A 16,007-nucleotide genomic window follows, 5' to 3' on the forward strand; every position below is an offset into this window, starting at 1 on the left:
ATCGAAATGAGACACATTTTGGATGTTCCAAAAGTGAATGAGAGTTCACGCGCTCGTAAAAGTATCGTTTAATCAGGATTGGTACGCGATCGTATATGACTAAGCGCACGTAATCAATCATACAAGTCCGCTGAAATGGTGAGAAAAACTGTGATTAATGTGGGGATATGTTGAACCACAGGGTACAGTTGTGCAGCACCAACAAGGTAGGCACCCTACTCTTGGCGAAAGATGCCGAGAGGTACACAGCTTAGTTCCCCCAACGACGGACAGATTGAGCTCAAGTTTGGTCTTGATAGGCGAGGATGGAGCACTCCTCAAACTAAGCCCTACAAGTGCGTGTGCCGATGTGTGTCGCACTTCCATTCTAGAAGAGCAGTTCCTTACACCTGCGTTGAACACCTCAGTTGATGTTCAACTAAGTTCCAGTCGCAACAATTTCATGCAGTTTATGTTTAAGGCTGATTCATCGTTCCAGATTCGAACCTTTGAAGTCTGGATGCACTAATAATATACGCTCTATTCAGTAATCTACACCTTCGATTGACAGTGAACTACCAGGTGATTTATTTTTCATCTCCGTGAACACCTCGCAGTCAAAATAACACCGCTCAATAAATATCCCCTCCCTTGTCTTCGAACCCGGGACCTCAACTTATCATGACAGATGACACATGCCACCGAATCACTCCTATCCCCATAAAAAATCAAGCAGACGCGGTGTCGGTGGAGGGGTTGTGGAGGGGGGAAAACAAGTTATGAGAGGGGAGAAAGGGAGAGACAGTGGGGGAAGAAGATAAAAGGAATTTTCTGCTGCGATGGGGGAGAAACTGGAAGGAGACAGGTGATGAGAACTCTCAATACCGTTGCAGGTAAAGCGCCGAAATTTCAAGAGAAATCTAAAAGAAAGGCTAAAGGAAAGAGAGGAAAGACCGGGGCATCATGGGTCGTAGATACATGAGGGAAGCTAAAGAGAAGGTGGAGGGATTGAGTAGACATTGCAGAGAGGTTACGGAACATTTTAGAGAGAGGGAAGAGTTGGGATATAACTCAGGGAAGGGATAGGATAAAAGGAGAGAGGTGGAGGGAATAATGAACGGAAATAGGCAAAGACCTATGAAGACACGGAGAGTGGAATGGGGATATCTGCGGGATTACGGTGGTTATGGAATATGGCGTGAAAGACATACATGTAGCGATACCTATTCAAGGAGGAAAAGGTGGTTATGCTGCTGGAAAGATCCATGGAGAGAAGTAGAAGTCGAAAATGTGACAAGGGAACTGACAGATTCGTATACGGCGACGCGAGGGACTGAGAGAGGGGCTTGAGAAGGATAGGTGATGATGAGAGGAAATTCCACGTGAGGAAGTGGCAGGTGAGCTCGGAAAAGGATTACCTACTGCGGAAAGAGTGTCAGAGCTCGGAGAGGGGACAAATAGGCCCCCTATGCGGAGATGGATATTTACTCGCTTGACGATCAACGACATTGGACTGACTTTTCAACGTTTTTTTCGTACGCCTCTCCTTCATTAGGATTTTTTTTCACCCTAGGCTAAAAATTAAATAAATATTTTCTTTTAATTAGTTTTCCTTTTGTGCAAATATGACTCGTTTTATATTTCCATCAGAATTTATTATACCCAACAGTTACCACGGCGAAAAAAAATAATTAAAAAAATCGACATTAATCAAATTTATATTTCAGATGCGTTAAAATAAGTGTATGTATTATTCAGTATAGGAGGTCTGTTCAAAAAGTTCCTTAACTTTATCATAGCCCGCCTCCAAGTGCCTTTTCTTTAACATTTTACCTGAATCATCACATTGACTTCAATTCGTAGGCCATCCAATCTGAACTTGGCTCATCCAACCAGGTCTCACCTATGTTTTGTACATTGATATTCTTTCATTATCAAGTTGCTTAAGCTTAAATGGAAGATGATACGAGAAGAAAATGAATCTTATTAGAAACCTCCACACGATTCAGATCGCATTACTAAGGATGGAGAATGGAGGAAGTGAATAGAAAACGACAGTCAGGAAAGCAGGAGCAGGTGATCCGTCATCAAACATAATTTAAACTCATGTATCGTGGAAACCTTGAGAGAGGCATGGGAAGCGCTGTAAGATTAGTTATGAATTTTGACTGGCTGAGTAACCCAGATATATTTGAGGAAGATAAAGCATCAGTTTCCCAGTCGACCCATGAATTGAAGCCCGTTTAAGCACAAAATACGCACCAGAAGCAAGGTATTCATGAGATAATGATAAATCAAAGGAGAAAGACAAAAGTATTGTGAAGACATTCGAATGTCAAATAATCAAAAAAGGAGGGATTAAGTTGAAGCAGACGAAAAAAATCATGCATCCTGGTAGCACTTTAAATAAAAAGGTTGTATTCTTAAGACTATCATGAGAGTAATAATTAATTCAAATGCACGCTAAAGAAATGATTCTGCTGAAGGGTATTAGAACTTGAGTAATGAAGATGCAGAGAAAAGGGTCTGTAAAGAAAATATTTAAATTAGCTCATTAAGTTTTGGCTGGCTTAAATGAATGTCAATCTTGGTATATGCGAGGAAAAAGAACGCATGAATAGATTTTCTTTTCAACTTTTCATGAATCCCTACCTTATGAAGGTGCTTAGAACTTTGGTTGCCATCTCAATACTGCGAATAAAATCCCCAGATTGACGTTTTGGCACTAAATTTAATCTAGCATTGTATCCTTAAGCGTACCGAATAATATATTAAGTTTACTCATTTAGACCATAGAGTGCATTCATCATCTCCAAAAGTTTAAGCGGCTATTTTTGTAATTTTATGGATGAAGAATCGTTGCAATGTGTACCTACTAGGCATAATATCTGTCTCGTTAACAGTTTTCTTATCACATAAAAGGCTTATGACAATGTATCGAGTTTTTCCTTGGTGTTGTTATGCCTGATCTCCGTTACACGAATATTAAGTCAGTAAAAACCGAGAGAAGATTTAACATGATTCAAATAAAATGGGTACAAAAAATATATGCTAAATAATCACAAGATAAATGGAACCGTAAGCGAAACCAAGAAAGGAGTGTAATCTCCTGTTTCAATGCAAGCAGACAATAAATATTAATTTCCCATGAAACAGAATAATTTTATCCTAACATATCTAAATGAAATATTATTAACATTACTTATATGGAACAAAAAAATTATAATTTACATTTCCATTAATGCTGAATAGAAAAATTAATATCTACCTTTTTGTGCTTTAACAATATCACTTCGAAATATTAATAAAAAATCCTAGTGAGTTGTCATATTCTGCGTGCTCCATCTCGTCGAGAATTGAGAACTCAATGGAAAATTTTAAAATTTGATGTTTTGTTTAAAAAATAAGCTCAGATTTTATTATTACCAGTTCAACCTTAATTTTTTCACCTAAAAATGGGCTTAAAAGCGAAAACCATATATGACCCATTGAAAATCAAATTAAATATTTTGTATCAATTTTCATAAAAGAAAAAGTGCTCAATGATTGAAGTTCGTCACCATACTCGTGTCTCTTTGTTACCGTAGCTTAAAGAAGTAGTTCATGAATAAGTAGTAGAAGTAAAGGGAACTACAGACTCCCACGCTACCGAGAGCATAAGGAATGGCTGTAATGAATCATAAAATAGAAACGGTACGTTAGTGCCAGTTAACAGAACTGTCACTGGCAACATAAGTCACAATTAGGAATGAAATATAATTATGCACCACCCTACGGTAGCCTTTAAGGTCTATCATCAATGCATTGCACGTTATAAGTCAGTATCCAGATTCCTGAGAAAAAAAAGAGATCAAATGGAGTAAGTAATTAGGATGGAGATAGGCACGTTCGTTTTCGCTATAATCACCAGTTTATTTATTAAGTTTTTGTATTTTGAGTGACTTTCTGGAACGCACTTTTAATTGAGAGAGGGAATATTTATTACCGCTATTAACCGCCTGTACTTCCAGACTGGTAGCGTGTTAGCTGAGGACGCGTACGGGGATGCACTCTAAACCATGACCATAGTCCACCATTAATTTCTCCCTCGCTCTTTCCCGATGGGGCACAAACCTATTTCAAGAACCGAAGTGGTAAGGAAATTTATTGTCCTAAATTGAGTGAAGGCAATGATTAAAATTTTGGAGGAAATAAATTTACCTTCTGTGACGAAAATATACATGCAAGATATGTAATCTCAAAGTTAAAGATAATTAGAGTTAGAAATAGCCCAGAAACTGAGTACACTTGAGGTTTTGATCAAATTTTGAACTTATACCAAGTCAAACATGAATTTAAAAATGTGCGAAAGCTCAATTAAGCACTGACTATAAAATGAATTAGAACGGTTGCCATTTCTGTATCTGAATTTTGTTAATGGACAAGTTTAAATCACTATATGTACAGGGTAAATGTGATGTATTAACTTTAAAAGGAAAATGTGAAGCGCTATTATTATGAATTGAAAATTATGCTCAAATTGTTTAGGAATAAAATGTTCACTTGACGTAAAATAACAAAGAAATAAAATTTATGCAAAGTATATTGCCATCAAATTTGTAATTTCAGGTGCTTTCTGGAGTAACATACAATAATTAAAATCCAAAGATATTATCCGTCTCACAAAATGGTGATTAATGGGCATTTTAACGCCCATTTCCTTTCCGCGAATTCCCAATTTAATGTGGAAATTTAACAAAAATTCATTCACTTTTTCATCCGGTCGCTAGCCATCATCTAGCGTAATGCGAAAAAAAGGGCTGACATGAAATTTATCAGTAGAATGTGTTGGGTACTTTGTAAAAGGTCAAGGCACAAACAATTTCTTGCACAGTAAACATTTGGCATTTTGAAAATTATTCTAAGGAATAGTGGTTGGATTAAAAAAATAAAAACCGAGCGAAAACAGGGCTAAAATTTAATATCACTCATATAAAATTTCAACTCACCCACGCTAAAAGGAAATATGTTTACAAATGAGCGCGCTCCGCCGCGAATAAAATTTGATCGCACTCATAGTTGCACGCTTAAATGATCAAATATTGTCTCAAAACTATCACAAGTTGAGGCTATTATCGTGGAGAGCCCTATTGGCGTTCAAATAAGACTTCCAAGTTAACCCAATTGGACACTGTCCCCCAAAAGAGTAAGTGAACAGTAATCGGTAATACATATTTCCCTACAAATCAAAATTCATATACGAGGGTCATCCGGAAAGTAGTACCCGTTCGTGCCGCATGAAGTGCTGACGACGCGAGTAGCCGCTGGACGAGGTCAGATAGCTTCAGTGGCTTGTCTGCCTTCTCTGAGCCAAGTTGCGTGACGCTAGCATTGCCTGTGTTGTTTCTGTGATTGTTTACAATGTTTAAAAAAATTGAGAACGCCGCCAGTTGTGAAGTGAGGGCAGTGATTAAATTCCTCAATGCAAGAAACGTTCGCCCATGTGATATTCATCGCCAATTAAAGGAGGTGTATGGAGACAATGTAATGGACGAGTCGTCTGTTCGGCGGTGGTGTCGCAACTTCAACATGGGGAGGGGGAACACACACGACGATGAGCGTTCGGGGAGACCGTCTGTCATTACAGACCAACTGGTGAGCTCAGTTGACGAATTCGTGAGGAACGATCGGCGCGTCACAATTGATGACATCTGTGAGCATTTTCCCAATGTTTCTCGAACAATTGTTCATGAAATTGTTAAACACCATCTGCATTATTCAAAAATTTGTGCAAGATGGGTCCCTCGCGTATCTCAATGAGCTGGCGGCGAAGGACTATGCAGCAGGAATACAGAAACTTGTCACACGTTATGACAAATGCCTTAATTTGCTTGGAGATTATGTTGAGAAGTAGTTTAAAGTATCCTCTTTCAAATAAAATTTTTTATGTTTGTTAATATTTACTTTTGTGTCTTTATTTCACGAACGGGTACTACTTTCCGGATGACCCTCGTAATTTGACACTTCTGCCGATAGAGCTAATTTCATAATGCTGATCTGTAACTTTTCGCGTATTATGAGTGCTTCGTATTTACAAGGTTCAGTGTTAAGTATTAGCAGGTTTTCAATTCTTGTTGAATATTGTACAATCAGAAAAGTAATACTACCCCCAGTTTTTTCTTCAGAATGCTGTTATCTTACTCCTTTAGTTATCATAAATTATTTCATATCTACCGTATTAAGAGTTCAGGGAACGGTTTCAACTGAAAAGGTATCCTTCATTCAATTATTTGAAGTTTAGCTTACGTAGGGAAAGTAAGATTAGATAAAAATATTCAAAAAAATTTGCATATTTTTGTATATGATTTTTATTTCAAATAAAAGTTACTAGCAATTAGCTATTTGGCTATTCATAATCACTAAAAATATTTTACCTACCATTACGTAACCAACTCTTTGGAGAAAGAATAAAATCAGGTATTTTAAGGATGATCAAGCTTTAGCTCGCGAGTCAGCCGTGGGTTTCCAAATATCACTGAGTGCATTGCAAATGTCCATTCGATGTGTATTGAATTAGAATAAATTTAAAAACACAAGTTTTTGTAGTTTAAAGGAATTATGAAGGATAAATCAAATAGTAGATCATAAACTAGAGCAGGTGAAGCAGCTTACCTTACTTGGAAGTGTTCTGGACCAAAGCGGCCAAAGTAGCAGGGACATAAGTGGAAGATTTTCATTAGGTACAGGAAATATTCAAAAGGAGGGAATTGATGACGGTGACGCAGAGCAAGGAGATTAAGAAACGGCTGGTTAGGTTATGCACGGCGCGGAAAAATGGCCGTTGAAGCAGGATGATAAGGGTTGTAGTATTTTGAAATGCGGGTGCGGAGAAGGATGGGAAATGCAAAATAATATATTAACAAAATAAGCAATAAAGTGCGAGATATGATGGCAAAAGAGAGGGGGAATATGTTGGGAGATATTTAAATAAGGATGGAAAGATGGATGTTGAACATTTTGATGACCGAAGAGATGTTGAAGACTGTGATAGTGGGGAGAAAGAAGAGGAAGCGAAGAAGGGAAAGGAATACGATATGCGTGTTGGATGGAGGAATGAAGTACAACTAATTGAAGAGGGAATTATTGTTCGCCCGATACCAGGGTGTCTTTTGTTTGGAGAGGCAAGTAAATGTATTATTGTACAATTTTGTACAAATTTGTTTGCTTTGACTCTGTCCACCAAAAACCAACCTTAACCGGTAGAACGCCGAAAAATCCTGCTCTTTGGGAAAACGACTCATGGCAATCATTAAAATCATTAGGATATGATAAAGAGTATGTTAAATTCCCCAAAAAAATAGTACCCAAGAAATGAAAATAAATTTATCAACTCTATGGTTAAGGTAAGAACCCATACGAAGGGGAACCTGTTCACCCTCTTACGGATTGCTGTGTTGGTTAACATGCAAAGAATGAATAAGGATTATTCTAATTATTCATTATTTTATTCATTATATTTCTTCCGTAGTTTACCATTTAAGGTAGATTTGACCGAGAAAATAATTATCCAGGTATTTTAGATTTGAAATGTAGAAAAGGAAAGAGACTGACAATGTAATTCAGCATATTTTATTATTTAGAACGCTATCCGGAGACTAAAACCTTATATTAGTGTGAGAGCATATGCTTTCTGATTACCCCTGGTTATATGTTGTCAGAATTAACGATAGGATCATGCCAGACAAAGTTAGCCAGCATAGTGTCTGTTCCTTAGCTGCAAAGGCGCCTGGCCCTGGTGGAGTAGTTATGTGAGTGATAATGTCATGTTAAAAAACGTATTAGGAAGTCAACAGGACACTAACTCAATTAATTATCTAATTTAACAATGAGGCCGCTGGACCGTGTGTCATGCCCGGCAGAAGGAAAGGCAAGGCCTCCACGGTCGTTCCACGAAATCCTTGCAATGCGGTATCTTTGATCACAGGCAGCTTAGTGGAGACTAAACCAGTTGAAATCGGGATTTGGAATCTACCGTTTTTATAATTTATCAGAGAAGAATTTGCACGGAAGATGTCGCCTCATTAGTGTCAGTTGCTATCACAAAAAAGAGAAAAGAAACAATACTGGAATTGATTAAGGTGCATTATAGTTTTGGATGTCAGACAGTTTGTTAAGGAGAGAAATATTCGAAAAATATACTGCTTTACCGTTATCCAGCCTGCATTTGTCCTAAACCTACCTATAGCAAAGGAGTCGAATAAAAATTATCATTAAAACATAGTTATATTAGTAGTAGTCTACTCTATGAGGCAGGGTTTGGATCGACACAGACTTATCATCGCCTAACTTCTTAGTCTCGTCCAAGATGACACACACTGACATCCCACTCTATCATAAGCTGTTATTCAACTTTACGTACTTTTATTTCTACCCCCCTAATTTCATTTAATGCGCCTATTTTTTTCTTAGGAGCAATGGCGAATTTATTCTTACTTTTACGCCAGTATATATAGGCCAGTGTATTATAAGCAGACATTAAAGACCCGAATATTTTTAAAACCAATGAAATAGGCGAGCCTTTTTCCACTTCATCAGAAAAGTCCAAGTTTATTGTTCTTCGTCATATTTTAGCCACACAATTTAGTTTTAAGAGCCTGTATACTCTGAGGTCGAGGTTACGTCAGAGCTTTTCAGGAAGTTGGAAAATCAGAAGTGTTATAAATCACAGTTGTTACATTTGGAGAATATAACTCGGACATATAACAGATGGTACCAAGAGAAACCAAACTATTTCAGTGGAAAAATGGGATTATTTCACTTCTCATTCAGGAATTTCATTTATGCATTTCATGTTATCACTTCATTTGGAAAACTGCCTTCTAATTTGAATTTGCCACCGGATAAATCATTCGGGATATTGAACTTCTCACTCAATTTTAAATGCAACTGCTATGGGACTATTGAGACTGAGGCTATTTCAAAGGGCTCCAATCTCATGAATTTAAGTCCCCTAATACAGGAAAATTACATAAAAACTGCATAATTACCATTGGGATTTGAGCAAATGCACAAATTTACGGCATAATTTAAATTATTATAAAAATAAAAAAAACATTGTTACGTACCAGAGGCTATGAACAGTTGCCGGTATGGCCAGGTCAGCATAAAATTAAGAACCGGAAAATTGAAGTTGTGCAAAGAGCCACGTTTCCCCTAAAACTATTCGCTTTAATTATTTCATGAAAAAACGGAATCATACGACAAGAGTCAAATTATGGAAAAATAATTCATATGGTGCTTATTCTCCGTGGGAAAGAGAATATTTACCCCGATACAGTGGAAAATTGACTTTTTTCAATTTGAAATAATTTTTTAAATAAGAAAATCACGGAAACCGTGTCTCTTCTCACTGTGCTTAAAATATCCTGTATCTACAAACCACGTATATGCAAAAATATGAGGCTACTTGCATGGCATCTTCAGCTGTTTAATTGGTTTCATATTATCGTAAAAAAATTCGGAAAAGCGTAGAAAAATGCAGACGTTTCGGAAAACAAGTAACTTTGTAAATGGATGAATTTTCAAAGCTATACCAAACGAAAAATCCAATTTCATTTTATCGTCCATGCAATAAAGAGATGAAATGACTAAACCTGGCTAACCCTCGTATTCTCACGATAGAATATTCCTGGGAATTTTCCAGGGATATTCTATCCCCTGATTGGTCGCAGTGTCCACAGGAACGAGCAGTGCTACCTAAATATGTCTGATGAGACGTTAGAATTTATATTTAAATGGTGCATATTCAATTAAAATTCATTTATTAACAAGCTAGTACCAGCATTGCTTTAACTTTCAGCCTCACTTCACCAACACTTGCTACTATTATTCCCACGCGAAAAATGACTTATTATAGTATTTTTACTAACAACTTATTACCCTTCTCTAAAGGGCTTATCGTGTCTCTTTTATTTCAATTGGGTTAAATATCATTCTTTCGACTTTCCCGTGGTGCGTATTAAACTAAAATGTTCCTAACCTATACTTAATTAGGGTCGCACATTGTACATAGAAATTCTGTTTCTACTTCTCCGTTAGCCACTCCATGCGTATTTTTCCTTTACGATAAACCTCTTCGGCAAAGGCCCGGTTATCGGATATCGACTCATGATGAGCAGTTATAGGTAAGTAGGAGTAATAGGGCCCTTGCCGTTCCCTTTGTACGGGGATACAATTTTAAGAGAAGCGAGAGGAAAGCATAGAGGCTTGCAAAGGAAGCAGAACCCGTATGTTTTTATGTCAGACAGCTAGAAAAAGGATTCAAATCAATGCCCACAGTAATAAAAAAGTGCTGCAAGCATGAGATAAAAATGAATGATTAGGGAACAAGGGTAATGAGATGCTAAAGCAACTGCAAGGAAGTTATGCATCAAAGGTGGAAGTCATAAACTGGAGTATCAAGGACACTTCTTTTATTTAATATCTTTGAGACTTAGATGGGCAAAATATTGAGGGCATCTAAAGAAAAATAACGTCAGGTAAATAAGTTTATATAGTAGAGGAAGTTTACCTGTATGTCGAGGACGCAAATTATGGTGCAAATGAAAAATAGTGATTTCTTTTTTATGAACCATACTTTGAAATGTCCCTGAAATTTCATTGTTGAGGAAAGAGAATATGAGTGTACAATTACAAGAAACGTAAGACTTTCCGTGGTGATGCTAGTGGAAGAAAAAGCAGTCTTACCCAGTAAATATGGGCGCAGTATTGAGTTCAAATGCATTGAATATATATAGAAAAAAATAACTCCAGTACTTTAAGGTATACATATCGTCATTCTTATCCAATAAAATTTGCGATTAGAATGAGTTTAAGCAACCAAAAAATGTAATCTTCAAATCCTTTTGGAGCTCTAGGATCAAGGCAGCGGAAAGGGAACAATTGATATTGAAAAAAAAGAACCTTTTGATTGGAAAAAACATATTTTACTTCCGACAGTTTTGCAATAATTTCTTAACTGTAGAAGGTTATTTACCCTTCCAGGAAAGCAGAAAAATTGTTTTGATGGTATATATCCCGAAACTAATTAAGGACGTTATGGCATTAATAATTATGAAAATTAGTTTTTATTTATAATAATAATTTTATGGAAAATTGTATCTCTTGTAGGCCACTATCGTTTTCTAATTTTCAAATATTGATATTAAAATTATAAAAATACATGTAAAGGTTATAAAGATCGCAAGAGCATTATTTTCGATTAATGATGGAAAACAATGTGTTTTAGCCATTTGAGTACAAATTTTATTTTAGTATTAAATTGTATACTCAATCCCTTAAATTGTTACCTTCTGCGTGGAGTTTAACTAAATTTTGCTTTTTTTAATAGCAAAAAAGAAAATTTCATCCCAACATACAACATTTGGGAAAATTTGTGTAGAAGGCTGCTAAAAAAATATTAAATCCCTTAACTATTCATTCACATTTGAAAAACCAACGAAAGATTCGTTTTATCATTAATGTGAAAACAATATCCCTTGAAAAATCAACAAATGTTCTCTGATTATGTGAACTTTATCTTGAATAAGCAAATTAAATGAAAGGGTTTACTTATAAAAGTAGTAATTGCAGTATTGTAATCGGAATTCTCCGTCTTTACGCTGTTTCAATACGTACAGACATGTATAGAGGACAGCCTACAGCCAAAGTTAATATACTACAACTAACGAGGTTAATGAATGCGTCAGCTATTCATTACTTTTGCTCTTTACTGTATTTAAGTTTGAATTTCGTTTCTATCCCGATTCCCTATCTTCGAAAATGTAGAATAACTGGTGATTTACTATAGATTATAACTCCTCTGGTGAAATGACAAAGGGGCAAAACTCTTAAAAACGGTGATTCAATGGCATATACTTCAATAAGGTAACAATCTACCATTTTTCTTCCCTCGTAATTTTAGTTACAAAATAGGACCGTTAATCATTCCTTAATTCGACACATTTATAAGATTGGGGCGCTTCTCTTCCTTTCACATGGAAAACTTTCACTAAAGGCTATTTTTATCCAAAAAAGGGACACTTTTCCATGAAAATAAACAAGCTTTCTAGAAACTTATACAATTTAGACACTCTCTCGACTGATGAAACAGGACTGAAAGCTCAAAGTTAATTTTCTCTAAAACGAGAAAGCAGTTAATTTGTTTTTCTTTTGGCCGAAAAATTCAATTTCACTAAATAAATGTCAACAGATATTTAGAGGTCACGTGTATATCAATTTTGAAACCAGTTTTAAACATTAAACTTTCATTTACATGAATCATTATCAATTAATGCATATAATTCTATAGTAATCCAATAAGGATTAGTACTATAATTTATCAAATCGAAGGCTAAAGGGAATTTGAAAAATCTTACACCATGCATAAATTAATATAATATTAAATAAACAATCGAACTGTATGGCTGATTATGTTGATGAATTATGGTATCGGTCATAAGCCAATGAACAATCAATCAGCCGAGAAGAACGGATACGATCTTATTCAGAGATCTTATTTTTGTCCCACTATCCCAATACCATTTTATGTCATGTTAAGACGCGGTCACATTCCAACTCTGTAGGTGAAAAATAACGAAAAGATGAAGAAAAATCTTTTGAAGAAAAAATTCCATCGGGATTTTTTTGTGTGTTTCTCAATAGTATTTCAATTTTTGGTCACTTATTCGAAAAAAAAATTAACCAGAAAAGAAAAAGAAACTTAAAAATTGTTTGCGGATCAACCTTATTTTATGGCAAAAAAATGAAATGTCTACTAATATGTCACCACAAAAAAATGACTACTTAGCAGTACCAACTATTTTGTTTAATGAACAGGTATATCGTCAACGTATTCACTTGAGCACTTGAACAATATTCTCTAACCTCCTTCTACTTAATTTAATGTCCTACCGACATTAATTGATAGATTCAGATATTTTTATATAATAGCCTTTGACCACCTCCAGATAGGTCACACAATCATCACCATCATTTCTCTCAGCCTACACTATTTTCAGCTCCCTTGAAAATCTTCAAGTAAATAGCGTAAATCTATTGAGTGGGAACTGAAAAAATAAGCGTTACTAACAAGTGTAGACGTGGAACATCTGCCAGAAATCGTCCTGGAAAGTATGCCTGAATAGTGACGACAGCAGTGATTACTTAGATTTGCTGGTCATTTTGACCGTTAGAACTGATATGAAGTTTTTTTCTATTATCACGCATGATCACGCGCGAATAAAAATACATGAGAGTGCTTCCAAAGTTTCATATTTAGTAATCTTTAATGCTAGAAATTTGCACAAATACTTTGTTATTTCCCATGCATCTTTACTTTTGACATCGAAAACGGGTATATAAGAAATCCTAAAAGTATGCATTACAGTGCTTATCTTAAAATGCATTACGAATTTATTCAACTTATACACTAACACAAAAAATGCCATTCGAAATTTTGGAACAAATTATGGACATAAGTACTTGTTAGCGATATTTTTCATCCTTTTCCGATCAAATTCTTCGACTCTGGCTCTAATTTTACATGGCTGCAATTGGCATCGATAAACACGCACAGCATGAATCAATTTTCATAACGGCGATTTCCTAACGCTAACATAGGAATATAATTTTCTCAAGGGATGTTTCACCTTTGCCCTTACAAACTGATTAAAATCAACACCACAGTTTACATGCTCAAACGGCCTCATGGCAGTTGTCCGGAGCATCAAATCAGACGGTTTCACGTGAATAAGTTTAGTACGAATGTCATCAGTAAATATGATTCTTCTCCAGATTACAACCTAATGAGTACATATTTTCAATTATATTGGGAGTTAATTTTAGAAAATCATTTCTACAAACATCAAATTGCTAAGGAAATATTTAACATTTTTAAATATATCTCCGCAAATTCTTAACAGTAGGAGAACAGGCCGAAACCCACATTAAGGGTAAGCACCTAAATTTTCGCAACTGAAAACATTTTTTTGGATCAAAATAAAATATAATTTCTCTACCAAACCTTCTAATTTTCATTTACAGCACCAAATGAGCACTTATTAGACAATTAGCATAAGTTTTAATGTTGGCAACACTGTCATTTGATTTCCAATAATTTTCCATTAAAACCCACCAAAAGAGATAAATGCAGCTGTAGCACTGACAAAAAACCTAATGTCCAACGATTACATCAAAGATTTTAAATTACTATTGTCCATTTAGAGAGTACCATGCACTCATCAAGACTCATATATGGGGTTGGAACTGGGGTTGGCTCTCCGGATAGACATTCAAGGCTACAACCAATAAGCAGAGAATTGTAGACATAGTAAGGGCTTACGGTACGTGAAATAAAGACAGTCATTTTCTAGCGTATAATAAATAACATAATGAAAATATTTCATTATGTTATTCATGACAAGATCTCCCGTATCTGCTCTCTTCCATTTCATTAATCCTCACTGAAAAGATCCCATCCCATTCCCTCATGATACCTCTTATTAGTACAGCACTACTTACTGCCATTATAATGCCACACGCAAGACTAATCGTATATTTGTCCGTAGTCAATTAGAAATTTGTCGTAACTGTTTACCACCTTAACCCAAAAATCACCTTAACACATGATTCTCCTAAATCATCGCTACAAATGAATAGTTGGGCCATCAACAGAGTCTAATTTAAATATTTCTTAAGGATAAGTGGAATCAATGAAATAATGATCTCCTGTCATGAATTTTAGCAGCAGTACGCACTGAACTACTAGGTATAGGACAGCGCAAAGAAAAATAATAAACAATGCAATTATCATGTAGTTATGCTAAGGAAATAATGCAAATTTATATCAAAAAAATTCATTCACTCTTTTAAGAAACCATTTGATAAAATATTGGTGATACGCATCCTAAGGGCTAGTTAATACCCAAATTTTGGTCAAAAACTTGCAAAAAAACAATATTCCGCGCATAGGACAGTTTTCCTTCTCCTGTATTAGGAAGATTTTCTCGTAATGGAGTTCTTATTTTTGAATGTTTTCAAGGCAGCATACGACTGTGGAAAATACACTGATTTTATTGCCAAGTTTAGAAATTGCAGCTTAGAAATGTTGCATCAATTTTCAAAACATTCACTGAATTTGAACTGTCGCTCATATTGCAGGACTCTTTAAATTAACCATCATGGACAGATACCTCTTCGCTGACATCGAGTCACCTGATGGGACGTGCATATAAACACGACGTGTACATGATACTCTTTTTCCTTTGGACGCTGCTGTACAAGCCATGATATCAAATGCAGTCCACGTTATATCTATTAAAAATAAAACATCACCTGAGCTCAGCTAAGAAGGGAACGTAGGAAAAACCTCGCTGGCAATTCGTGTGTTACTTTTTACGTGGCGAAAAATGCAATTCATCGGACTAAAAGAGAAGATGTCTGGCGTTAAAACAATATAGGAAGCAATCTCGGTCTTTTCTAGCTTGCTGCACAAAATCTTTCAGCTCGTGATAAAAGGCAAAATCCCGTCTGCGCGGGTTAAAAAAAAAACTTTGCGTTCGTTGGAGCAAAACTTGTGATTAAAAAACCCGGTGGAAAATGCACGAGCTCACTTTGTACGTACTGGCGCACAGATAAAGATGTGGAGAGTGCGTGATGTGATTTAAATTGAATTTCGTGAGGAAAAACAGGAACAAAAATCCTCGTTGGGTAAGTCAAGGGGAAAACATTTCAAGTCTCGGGAGCGCCCGCTCGCTTTTTTTTCATCTTCGACCCATCAAGATTTTTACCCCCGTGTCTAACTTTTTTTGTAGGAATCTGTCTATATATTTTTTTCCCATTCCCTTTCCCTTTACCCAACTACCTTCTCCCCCCTTCTCACCATACCTCCGACTCCCCCCCTCCAAACCCTCTTCGTAACCTCCTCACAAACTCACCCCCCACGCTACATTTTTCGTGCCCCGTTTTCAGGATACCCTAATGGAGGTCTCTCTCGTTCCCACCCCGGTTCT

The sequence above is a fragment of the Hetaerina americana genome, unplaced genomic scaffold (genome assembly GCF_022747635.1).
Source record: "Hetaerina americana unplaced genomic scaffold, ioHetAmer1.1.p SCAF_6, whole genome shotgun sequence".
Taxonomy (NCBI): Eukaryota; Metazoa; Arthropoda; class Insecta; order Odonata; family Calopterygidae; genus Hetaerina; species Hetaerina americana.